Genomic DNA, 13,221 nt, shown 5'->3' on the forward strand with positions numbered 1-13,221 from the left:
GCAAGGGCAAAGACGCCTTTCCTGGATGGATCACGTGCCAGCCCGTAAGGGCACAGTTAAGCTCTTCCGTGTTTGCCTGACTGTGATTTCCAGTAGCGCCGGCTACATCTGCTTTGCAAGGTGTCCGCAGTGACTATGCCTAATGTATGCTTGCACACCATTCACCTTAATAATCAGTCTAAGTTTTGCATCCTGGCTATCTGCTGTAGCTCCTCAAGGACCCAGATTTAGGAGCCGCTTGTGTAGATCCACAGGATCAGCTGGAGCAGTACTGAGCAGCCTAAGAGATCTTACCTGCCCTGTTTCCCATAAAATGTGGAGGGGAGGAGGGGATCTGGGATCCCTCTTCTGCACATCGCTGAACCAAATACACAAGATTTTAAAAAACCTATATTAAAAACCCCTTCTCGCTAAATCCTCGCCTGCTGCCCCTTTTCACGCCAGAACCAGCAGCCGCACGGGCGGGTCAATAAATCACAGAAACAAGTCCTGCCAAATTCTAGCAATATCTGCCAAGCAAAGTCATTTCCATAGGGCGCATGCAGATCTGGAAGTCGAGGTCCATGCACCAGCCACCCAGTTTACAGATCTGTAACTGGAGTGCAAGGAGCCTCATTTCCCTGAGAATCACTGAAGAAATGCACGTACAAGGAAGAGAGTTTAGGCACATAAACGTGCCATTCAGCACTTCTTCCAGATCCGTTCTGCCCTCCAGTTCTTTTCAGTATCCTGATGCTCACAGTTGTACCTCCTGCTTCATTCTCTTTCTTGCCATCACTTTAAGGGTATCTCCTTCTAAGTCTCTGTTCGCCTCCCTGTGGGCTGCCTGGGGAGGGGTGGTGATAGCCTTTTTTTCAGAAAATTACCTGAGAGGTGGCGACCTTTCTTCGGCCCACCTGCAGGCCACATCTGGCGTCATGGCTCAATATCCCAGTCATGGTTTTCTGTGTCTCATGTCTCCAAGGCAGCCACTACATCCAAGTCAACTTCTTCCATGACTGCCTCTAGATCCGGAACTTTATTTCCCACTCTATGAGTATTAGTGTATATAGCTTCCAGATGTTGCCCTTTTTCCCCAATTCTGTATAAGTGTTTAATGTTTTACTTACCTGAAAACTTTCACCCATTACCTGACGATCATAGGTTAAAGTCCTCCTTAGTAGGTTTGCCAGTCTGTGCTGGAACACGCTGCACCCTTTCTTCGACAGGTGAACCCCCATCTCTCTTCTCTAGTCCTTGAAACATCATCCCATGATCCAAGAAGTCATAATGCTATTGGCGGCACCATTTAGCCGGCCATTTATTCATCTCCAGAATGCTAGCGTCCCTTGTCTGGGCCTTTATCCTTGACTGGGAGGATGGATAAGAATACCACTTGTGCACCTATCTGCTTTACCCTCTCTCCCAGAACCATGAAGTCACTTTTGATATGATCTGTGTGGTACCTGGCAGTATCATTTGTGCCAACATGGTTGAGCAGGATTGGTAGTATTCAGCAGGCTTGAGGATTCTCAGCAATCCCATCCCTGATGTCTTGGATTTTGGCTTCCAGCAAACAGCACTCTTCCTAGGACAATATGACTGGTTGGTAGATGGATTCTTCTGTGCCCCTCAGAAGTGAGTCACCTACCATCCCAGATGCACTGGTTGTTGAGCAGCTTTGGGGTTTTGCATATTTCAGTTCTTTCTCATCCTGCGAAGGTTCCTCCTCCTCCACTCGAAAGAATGACCCAGTATCTTACACAAATTCAGAAACAGTTCAGTGATTTTAGTCTCTCACAGTACTTTCTATGGGACAATCATAATGTGAAAAAAAACCAAAACTCTGACACTAAATGGTAAGAGAAAAACCAGCGTTTTAATCATAGTCCCATCTTTTTATGCTCAGTGCTCCCCTATGTGTATACCATGTCTGTTTTCACAATAAATAAAAGAAAGAACTTGCAGTCTATGAATACAGGAAAGTTCTTTCTTTTATTTATTGTGAAAACAGACATGGTATACACATAGGGGAGCACTGAGCATAAAAAGATGGGACTATGATTAAAACGCTGGTTTTTCTCTTACCATTTAATGTCAGAGTTTTTTTCACATTATGATTGTCCCTTAAAAAGTACTGCAAGAGACTAAATCATTGAAATGTTTCTGAATTTGTGCAAGATATTGGTCATTTCTCGAGTATACGTTTTTTCCAGTAGTATTTTGGGTTGGCCGTGGTAACATAATTAGTTGAAATCCTCCTCCTCCGCTTCCAGGGTTGCTTTTCGATTCTTCAGCTCGAGGGGAAATCAAATCAGAGTCTAGTGGCTGTAGTAATCTGGGTCTAGCTGTTATCTTGCGATCTAGTTCCGCCTTCCCTTCTGCTTAAGTTTTCCATGGTTGATGCTTCAATAAGTACTCCTCAATCTCTTGGCCCCTTCCCAGTTTTGCCACCTCCTCTCTGAGCCACCTCTAGTGCCCCTATCTGAAATCTGCCACCTGTTTCCCGACGGAGTCAATCTGCAGACATCTTTCACACAGTTCCTCCCTGTGGATCAGGACATTCGCCTAGGCAGCAGTCGAATTAGTAACAGTGGCGACAGCCATCCTTCATCCATTGAGATCTTCTGGCAAAGAGAATGAGAAAGACCTACAAAGTCCTTTTCTTTTCCTACAAGCCTGTGGAAGTTAGCTTCTACCGCCACACTCTGCATCCCTGCTACCTGTCCTGCTTGCTTGTCCCTGCTTCTTGTCCTGCTTGCTTGCTTACTTGCTTAATATTGAAGTATCTTCTCTTATTCTTTCATACTACAAGCAAATCGGAATTTTCTTTCAAATCTCACACACAAGCCCCACAAGCAACCAAGTAAGTTCAAACTGCTTATCTGGTTAACGTCGCCAGATAAGAATCAACATATGTACTTATCTGGTTAAGTTAACTGGATAAGTTAAATCTGCCATAGAGCAAGTCTAACTTAGCCGGATATGGATTTTTGACGGGAATATTCATCATATCCTATGCCGCTCAATATCCCATGTAAGTTAAGTGAATGTCTTAGCCTGGTAAATTCCACAGAAGTTTTATTTTGAAAATCTACCTCCCTGTACCTTCCATAGCCTCAAAGCAAAAAACAGATTCTGCAAGATTTTAGGCTTTGTCAAAAACAGACAGATGGAATTTAAATGAACTTATCAAGACAACTGTAGACTACTAGTCAGACTCAGTTTAACTCAAATGCCTGTTCAAACAGCTAAGCTTTTAAGTAAGCGTGAGAATAGATATTCTGGCAATGTATTCCAAAAGAGGGGGGCCAGAGAAGGTTCCACTGCGACGCTCCAGCAAATGCACAAGTCAAGTGGAGGATACTTCCAGCAGGCCACGTTGTTCAAATCATCAAAGGGCATGTGTAGCCTTACAAGTTCCCAGCATCGTGCTGACCCAAGGTGATGAGGAGCAGAGGAACAGCTTCTGGATAAGAGAGGCCATTTTCTACGCAGCCCGCCTTTGGCTTGGTAACCAACGGAGGTTAAAAAAAAAAAGACTTGGCGAGGTATTGCTCCTGCCTGTTAGAACTGGTGCTGCAGAGTTTTTGCACTATCTGATAGTGCTCAGAGAGATGATGCAGGGAGGCCCAGCCGAGACACTCACAATAACCTACTCCCGTAACGATCAGTGCCTGAAGCACTGCGCAAAGGTCATATCGGTTCAGCTAAGGTTTCAATCTATGAAGCATCCGCAGCTCTGGCCACAGCCCTTAGTATGAAAATGTATTGTTAGGTGAGAATCCAGGATGAACCTGTGTAATAATAAGGATAGGCCATGAATCATGAAGCTAGATGGGGCATCTGTAGTATCTCCCCCCTCCCCCACCCAGCAATGGCAGGGGGGGTGCAGGTAGTGCTAACACCCTCCCCCCCCATTACTCTTTCCAAGGGAAGATTGCCATTGCCTTATCTCTGTTTTACAGGATTATTTGACGAACTAGAAATATAATTTTATTGTTCCTTGCGGCCGGAGCATAAATTAAGCAAAACCCTAAAACAACTGACACAGATCTCACAAGCATTCATAGTTCACTGTGCATTAATAAGAGCCATACTGTCAGCGGTATTAAAATATAGCCAGTGGGCTACGTCCGGTGGCTTGGTGACCGTGCTGCTGGGGCGCCGCGGCTGCAGCAGGAACAGCCCCTGCGAAACTCCTGCCTCTGTCGCACAGCGTCGCAAGGCATACTGGCCAGACTAAGGGTCCATGTTTTACCATATTCCAGAGGGAACCAGGGTCCATCTGGCTACTGCTTGAGGTCTGTCGCTGAAGTAGAGAAGATGTTTTGTGGAGGAAAAAAAAAATTGTCCAACAGAGGTTACTGAGCTGCAAGCCCAAGGCAGCAAGAGGAAACTATGGGGCCATGCAAAAAAAAAAAAAAGTTTGCTGCGTCCAAGAAACATAACTGGGGTTTTTGGATGCAGCAAACTCACGAGGCGTCTGGCACTCCCATCCTTGTTTCTGCACGTTGCCTGGCTCAGATCAGCAATCCATTCAAATTCTCTTCACAGAGCGGTAGAGTCTTTGTGAGTAACTTTCATTGCACTATGCCCAGCACTGTTTTGTTAGAGATGGTGCTGCAGTAAGCACTGCAGTGAAGCTGGGATGCACAAATCCTGATGTATTAAACATCTTTCCCATGAACAAAGAATGAGTGAAAATGCTCAATAAGTCAGGTCGAAGCAGAGCAGCGCAACCTGGAGACCCCAGTTCTAATCCCACCACCATGACACACCCTATGGACCTTGAAGTGGTCACTTAATCTCTCTGTCCTGTCTCTTAGATCGAAAGTATCTTTTGGAAGGGCTTTGTAAGCATTTGATTGGGCAAAGCACCATGGAGGCAGCCAACTCTTTACAAATGATCCATAATGGGGATTTTCTTTTTTTTTTTGTTCTTTTTACTGGGTAATTTAATTCTCCAGGATTGGTTAGGGTCCCAAACAGTTTCATTTCCATAGTGAGGCCGGGTGGCAGAGCATTAAATTCCCCACCCATATTATACCGGTTCTCAGTCTCATTCAAGGAAAGAGACCATCCTCGGCACTTGAGTCAGAGCTCACACCTCGTTATAGCCGAAAGAGACGGCAAGCAGTGATCTGGGGAACACCGAATCCCTTAAGTCACTGTTAGCCAATGACCTGGTGGATGCTGCGTCTCCTTATGTTACATCCAAGCTGGATGGAAGGGGAGGTTCTAGTTTTCTTGTAAAACAGAAAAAAAGATTCCCTTGGTCCAGCCTCTACTAAACAGAACTTAGCAGAGTGCAGGCGTGTCGTCTTGCACTGGTGTGACAGCTGAATGCAGATTGAATTCATGACTTTTCCCATTCTTCATTAGAAATGTACAACTACAGTACGGCGGTCTGCACCATCAAAATCTGACTGTACAGGAGGAGGATTTCCACCCCACCCCCAATTGGGCATGAAAGCTGCCATTAAGGGGTGCACGTGGAAGAAGAATTGTTTCGTCTCGTTCTGCTGATTTGTTTCAAATTTATGGCGTTTCTATCGTTTCGTTTTCCCAGGCATATCATTTAGTTTATTTCCTTTAAGCGCATGAAGCATGCGCTTTTTTAAATGGGAAATGATACGAAACACTATAGCTAATATATCATTTCAGAACGACAGCGCAGTTCCTAGTAGGCATCGGATATCAGTGAGCTAGAAGAATTAGGAACAGGGTGGCTTGGAAAATGGTTGCTCCTAGTTTCACATGTGTAGACAGACAGACAGACTATCACATATTATTTATTTAAAAAAACCCCACACATTTCTGTACCACTTCATGGGACATATTTTTCGAAGTGATGTACAGAAAAAGCAAAGAATACAAAACAACAAAACATCCAATAGAAAATATAGAAATAGAAATGTAAAGAATCCTAGTAATGCATAAGCACCAGTACATCCAAGCCTAATTCAGGGGTGCACAAACCGGACAGGCTATCCCTAATAACCAGTATGCATGAGAAATATCTGCATACACAGACCACACAGCATGCAAATTAATCTCATGCATATTCATTGGCGATATCCTGCAAACCTGACTGCGGGGGGGTGTGGAGGGCTCCAGGGAGCGGTTTGAGCACCGCTAGCATAAATAATCAGCAGCCAGGGATGCTCTTGGCTCCACACGCCCAATAAATCCTCAAATACTTAAGCCAGGCCCAACACAGCCCCGTCCCTGGTATCCCAAATTCAACAAATACCCATCTGCCCCCAGCACCCACCTCCACCCCTCTGCCCCCCCCTGTCCCCCTAGCAGCAGAGACCAGAGAAAAAAAATTACATGTTTCAAAAAAAAAAAAAAATGTTTTCAGTTTCTTTATAAAGGTTAAGTTCCAATCTTATATCTGATAAGAGACTATTCCACATCAGGGGCCTGCAAGTGATAGCAGCCTTGCTTTACAAGGGGCTCTCATCACCTCCTTCACCTTCTCTTTGTGTAGCCACCCCCCCTCCCATCCCATCCTCGGCCTGAGCGGGGGGGACGACGACACACGGGAAGGGCCACAGACCACGTAAAGCCTCATGACGTTTACACAGTACGAAGTGCCAGTGCCAGCGCCAATGACGTTCACGGGCAGAAGGACTTTTAAATCATTTCAGTTTTGTTCATCTCAGAATTTACCACAAATGACGCCTAACCCCTCCCCACCCCCCCTCCGCTGTTTCTGTCCACAGCGGACATTTACTATTTTTAGTCAACTATATGTTTTGTCGTAGAAAAAAATGAAAGGCTAGGGATTTTTAGTTTCATTGACTAAATGTTCCTGGTGTTTTCTAATTAGCAGTTATTTAGTACAGCCCCTGTACACAGGGCGAAAAATTATTAGATAGGGAGCTTAAACATTGCTATAGTTTTATATCCTATATATGTGGAGGAAACAGAATGTATTGATTCATAAGTAATAGATATGTGTGACTTTCCTGATGGTTCAATATTGTTAGGGTAGATAGATTAGAAAGAAGGGCACAGTTTTTAGAAATAGCTGGAGTCCAAGAGAGATAGACCAGATAAAGTGAAGAGATAGCTAGGGATTGAAAGGGAGAGAAAGAGATGGACAGATGGACAAAGTTGAAACGTGCTAGACTACACACAATAGATAATATTTTCTTCACTACTCTTTTTCTACTGTGAGTTGCGCTAAGCTATTGGTTCCCCCAGGCCTGAGTTTCCTACGGAATAGCACCATTACAGCCACCGCGATCTGCTATTGGCTGATCCTCTTACCTAGCCAAGACTGAGGGTGAAGCTTATTTGTAATGCATAAGGGCATTGGATTTGGACAGCAGCCAATGAGTTCCCCGACCTTTATGGTCTGGGGAAACAAATAAGCATGGGGGTAACTTGCTGATGTGGTGGTTACTACCCTTAACCACTAAGCCTGATACCTTGATGCAACTCCAACATTGTTCTCTGCTTCAAAGGCAAGTCATCACGGGGAATTGGATTCAAACCGCAACCAAGGGCCCTGACTTTTATGTTCTGGGAAACTGATAAACATGGGGGTAACCTACATGGTGCAGAAGAAACTACCCTAAGCTTGCTGAGCAGACTGGATGGACCATTTGGTCCTTTTCTGCCATCATTTCTAAGTTTCTATAACTTCTGCCATCACACCCTAGTGGCCAAACATCAACAAATCTTTCTTTCCTCAGGCCATTTCTGTACTCTCTCGAGCAAACAATACTTTTGGCCAATGCCTGGAGCTCTTAGTGCATGCAATAAATTTGAGTTCCTTTTTTTAAAAAAATTATATTTATTCAAAATTGAATTTAATGCTTTGATTCTCATGGAGATGTAGCTGTGGGTGGATAATAAAACTGCAGAAAGTTGCCACTCTTTCGATCTGTGAAGAAAAACTGGCGCATATAGGTTTTTGTCTACTGTGCAAAACCGTGTTTTAATTTTCTTCCTTACAACTTTTGCATAATGCACAAATGCAAGGGACGTTACTCTGGGATCTCCATACTCTGAAATGCGCTGACTCACTGCCCCCATTGGCATCAATCATTATCTGCCCCCAGATGACATGCGTGACAAGTCCTGGCTCAGAACTACACCTTAAAACCACAGGGTTAGAAGAAAGAACTAGAAAGTTTGAGTTCTTCCAGCCTTCTTGCAGTTTCAAGTGCAAACGTGATGGTCCTATCAGGGGCAGAAAGGAGCTTTCTGATTGATCAGAGAGGCAGGCATTAATGATCTGGGGGGGAGGGGTGGTTTCATGGCAATTAAATATTTTTTTCAGAATCAAAATCCCTTAGAATCGTTTTATGTCTTTCTCGCTTTTTGGAACTAGAACGGTTTACACTATTCCGGTTATCTCCTGGAGGTTGTGCCCTGAGGGAGAGGCTACCTAGATGAGAAATAGATGGCCAACCACTATGATCCATCCTGGATACCAGCTCAGTGCCGGCTATCTGTCAGCACATCCCACCTGTCCACCTGTCCACCCTTAGCAGAGCTCATGGACGATTTGGCTCACCACGGATTTATACTCTGCCTCCCACTCACTTCATTTTTATCTCAGCACTGAACCAAATAACCCAGGAAGCCTACTAATAAGAGGAACAAAGTAATAATAATAATAATAATAATGCATGCACTGCATATTCAGCTTCAGATCTCAGAAAAGTGGATTCAAAGTTTAATCATATTGGAGTCAGAGGTCAAGTCTGGCAGATTTTTTCAGATGCACCATGAGAAGTGCAGGTTCCAGATATTCAGGGCATTTGACAAGATTGTGAATTCCTCCAATGCTCTGCCTGCGACTGTAGATCTGCAAACATCTGCCCTCAAACTGGATCAAACCTGATTCTGAAGTGAGCGATGGCGGAGACTGGCATCAAGATTTAAACAATGGTTTGGTCCCCATCTGATCCCCAATCAAAAATCCAACCTGGTTCAACTCTGATTATATCCATACGGCCCTCCTCCTTATTGGCAGGGGGCTGGCGGAGATGATGGGGAAAGCAGGAAAAGGTTATGCTTAGCACAAAATGTCTCAAAGAAGGGTTGCTTTTCATTTCTTCTCTTTTAATGATTTGGTAATCAGTCTGAAAAAAAACGGGAGCAATGAGATGTCATTCTTATTCTCTCATTGCACTGCAAAGGATTTGTGGCTATTTGTGTCAGTCACGTGTCTAACTGCATGCACTTTTATGCATTGGGGGCCAGATGGTACTAAGTGTGTTTCCCATAGCCCCTAAATGAGAAAAGCTGTTTAGTACATCTGCCCCCCTATGTTGGAAAGATGATGCCTATCTAAGTCTCAGAAATGTTTAAAAGTGCAATCTTCTAACTGGTGCAAGTCTATTTGGTGCCGTAGGGGAAACCCCCTACCCAAACTTACCTATTGGCGTCAGCTCCAGCACAGCGCTCCCTCTCACCCACCGCAGCGGCTCCAGGATAGTGCTCCCTTCCTTGGCAGTATTGGCTCTGGCACAGCACTCCTCCGCACCTCATGCTGGCAGCAGTTTGCCGCCCCCAAAATCTTGGTGCTCCAGGCAACTGCCTACTTGCCTAGTGGAAGCTCCAGCCCTGCTCTGAAAGACTGCATCTTCAGGTACTCATTAATCTCAGAAAGGTCTCATCGATAACCAAGACTGAACTAACATCGTTCTTTAGTGCATGAAGGTGGAGCTCTCTCTATTTCTCTCTCTTCCTCTTCATGAGCAAACTAAGGCCAGGCCCCGGATTAGCTTTCCCCTTGCATTGCCTGCATTTATTCTCCTTGCTTTTTGTTGTAATCGCCTAGCTCTGCAGAGCTGAAAGAAATGCAAACAGGTCTCATTGTAGGGTAACATCAGTTCTTCAGTTTTAATGTCACGGACTTTGCTTCAGAGGGGCTTTGAGGAAACAAAACTGGGTGGTACCTGATGTCTGAGCCACGGTTTCTGCTGGAGGGTGTGGGGGGAGGGGGGGTGGGGATAGTCATTTCTGAGTGCAGATTCACTTTGTGCAATCCCCACTTCTTTGAGATAATTCTTATCGGGCATGCAACCCTTGCATATTGGGAAAAATAAACAGCAAGTGTGACAGACTCTTTCCTTGAATAGTTTCCCCTTTGCCCCGTGTGAAAGTTGGTGTTCCAGCTAGATTCTGATCAGATAGGACATTAACGCGGTAGACGTGTTCCACGCTACTGACTTACTTGTGCTCATATTGTTGGTGTCAGCTGTTTGCTTTAATACACATCATTAAAAGCAGTTAAAACTCCCTAAACCAAACACATTTTAGCTTATATTTGGAAATAATCTCTGGACAGTTAAAGGCCTTTAACCCGGACACATCATAAACTGCTGTTGATGTTCTGTCCATCTGGAGTTATTGCTTAACCAAAATTGTAATGTAATTTCAATAGAATTTCTCTAATCTGGAACCTGCAAAATTCTTCTTTCCAAAGAAACTAATTAAGTCTAAATACCCCTTCTTTTTATATTTATGCATTACTGGATTATATTGTTTGTTGAGTGAATGTGCTACGCACGTTCATATATAGTTCTAGTAACAATAATAATTATTATTATAAACCATTTTTGGACTGGAAAGACAGCATGATATGGGGCCATTTTCCATCCATCATGGATATCCCCCTAAACAGAGTTTGAGTGTAATAGTACATTCAATTTGAATGGATTAATTAATCTTTATTTGTAATACTAAATATAGATTTACACCTAAACAGGAACCCAAAACATCTGACCACTATGACATGCCAGGAACAGCAGGACGGTCAGCTCACTAAATATTTGGTGGGTTCATTTCCTGTGACATACCACCGCGTAACACAGAAGAGAACCAGTACACCCAACAGTTACTGAAGTTATATCATACAACTGGTCACAATACATGCTTTAGATTTGCGTGGGCCTGCGGAAGTTCAGGAAGGATCTCTGTGACTTTAAAGAACTGCCATCAACTTAATCTGTAATCTTTTAAATGGAAGAATGCAAAAGCAAATAACTATTCACAAACACTATCAGTTTTAAGGTGTGTTGGGTTTTTTGGAACATTTTGCTATATTGTATATGCCAGCTAATACGGGGAAAGAGTCATTATACTAATAATAATGTCACAGATGGCATAATTAATTATGGCTCACTTCTGCATAAGCCCATTAAGAAGCAGCTTTTCATTCCTGCTCATATGGCTTCCTTCAAAATGTAAATGTGTTGTAGATTTGCACAATAATATTTTTTTAAAAAGTAAAATGTGAAGTGAGACTAATGCATGTCTTCCAAGACATCGCTGTTGCACAATTTGTAATCTCTCCAACCTATCCATCCCCATCCCCAGGGTTGCCAACTGGCTCCAGATTTTCAGGACAGGCTGATCTGGTTCTGGTTTTACCCCACTGCATGCAGGGACATGTAGTTTTGTTTTTCTAAGGGATTGAAATAGGGACGTCAGAGCTATAAGTCCCAGCATGCAATGGGATAAATCCAAGACTGGATCAACCTTCCTGAAAATCTGGAGCTTGTTGGCAACCTTACCCACTCCCCCCTCACATCAGCAGAGTATTTATTATAAAGACTCATAACATCTAGAACTGTAGAAAATATTTTTCATTTCATTGCATAGGTGTATTGATGTTTGTTCCATAACAAAAGATTGAAAGCTGTTCTCCTTTAAATGGAGTCATTCAGGATTTTTATACAGTTGTACATGGATTTCTCCGTGTTTGCCTACAAGGATCTGCACCTTTGTGATGATGAACGATATCCAAGCAGTTGTCTATAGGGCGAATGGCCTGGCTGGCAGCGCATTTCCGTCTCGTGAACCTACTGATGAGTTGATGCCATCATTGCGTTTTTCTCTATAACTGAACAATTACTAGAACAGCATCAGTAAAAGAAGAGGATATTCTATTGGCAGTAAGAATGAACAAACATAATGTATTCTACTGTGTTGCTACACCGTGAGCTCCCTATAACAAATATCAAATATGCTTTTGATTTATTACTGGGCCTCCTTCTTTCTTGTCTTGACTTTCAACAACACCAAGTGGCATGGTAATTACACCCTCAGTTTATAATAGATCTCCCAGTGTGAGCTCGGTGGTTACTCCATTCTAAAAAGAATGCGAGCCCTGTAATCTTGAGAATTTATGAGCAATCTTCTCCCTGCAGCAGATGTTCCAGCCCTTTCCCTCCATGAAAACTTTGCTGAATCTTTGCCAGGTGCCAATAAACAGGTCGCAATCATTATTCAAGGCCTTTCATATTCCTTCCCCTTCCTTTTGTACTCGCTAGTTGCATGCCGCGCTGGCAGGATGGAGCCCATTTTGCATTTCTTTACATTTTCCAGGCTTTGCGATCTCGATGTCATTCTTGACATGTCCTAAATCACAGGCTCACCACCTGGGGGTTGGCATTCCGAAATGGGTCGTGGAAGATGTGCGAGTGCGTTGTAAGATGGATCCCGATGGGAAAATCAAGAGTGAAAACACAGAACAACCCTACGGTGGTGTGCTCATGCTTATTAGAGAGAACGGTCGGTTCTCCTTTTTCATATCATTTAAAACTGGAGGCATTTTGGTTTCGCAATGTTCAGAGTCAGAAATCTATGGAGAATAATAATTCCTACCGTGCCTCATATCTGAATATAATCATGGCGCAGTTTACTGTCTGAAACTTCAGAGATCTACAAATAGTTTTCTCTGCAGTGCACACTTTTGTGGCACACAACACAGTCTGTGTGTAACTTTCCAGGTAGATACATGGAGAAGGCAGAATGCTGCTGTTTCTTAATCATAGTAATAGTCGTAGTGGGCAAACTGAAAAACACAGTAAGATATTGATATGCCCATTGCCAAAAGTCACCCAGAGTCAATGGTGAGGGGAAAAGAGGGAGACTTTGAACTCACATGGCAGAGTTGCTCCTGAATTGCAGTTTACTGATCCAACTTCTAGACCCCCACCTCCTATCATAAGTCGTTAACATTTGTGACTCTGAAGTGAATTGATTTTGTGGTGGGTCCCAAACAGAAAAGGCTTGGGAGCTCCTTTTTGTAAGTGGTGGATGAGATGAAGCAGTAAAACACTGATATCCTGGGTGAGGGAGCAGAGGTGATGAGGGAAGAGAGTTGTTTCCATGAAATCAGTGCAGACATTTTGTGAGCTGGTCTATGGCTTGTGGGGCTATTTTATTATCACTTTTGTAGCCATACTTATCATTGGGGTTTTTTGG

General features: G+C 43.6%; 1 protein-coding gene across 1 annotated transcript in view; it reads left to right on the plus strand.

Moving 5' to 3' along the window:
• Positions 1-13,221, plus strand: part of CELF4 (CUGBP Elav-like family member 4) — a 1,498,022-nt gene that overhangs the window by 469,900 nt on the left and 1,014,901 nt on the right. The window lies entirely within an intron of this gene.

The sequence above is a fragment of the Rhinatrema bivittatum genome, chromosome 1 (genome assembly GCF_901001135.1).
Source record: "Rhinatrema bivittatum chromosome 1, aRhiBiv1.1, whole genome shotgun sequence".
NCBI classification, from domain to species: domain Eukaryota; kingdom Metazoa; phylum Chordata; class Amphibia; order Gymnophiona; family Rhinatrematidae; genus Rhinatrema; species Rhinatrema bivittatum.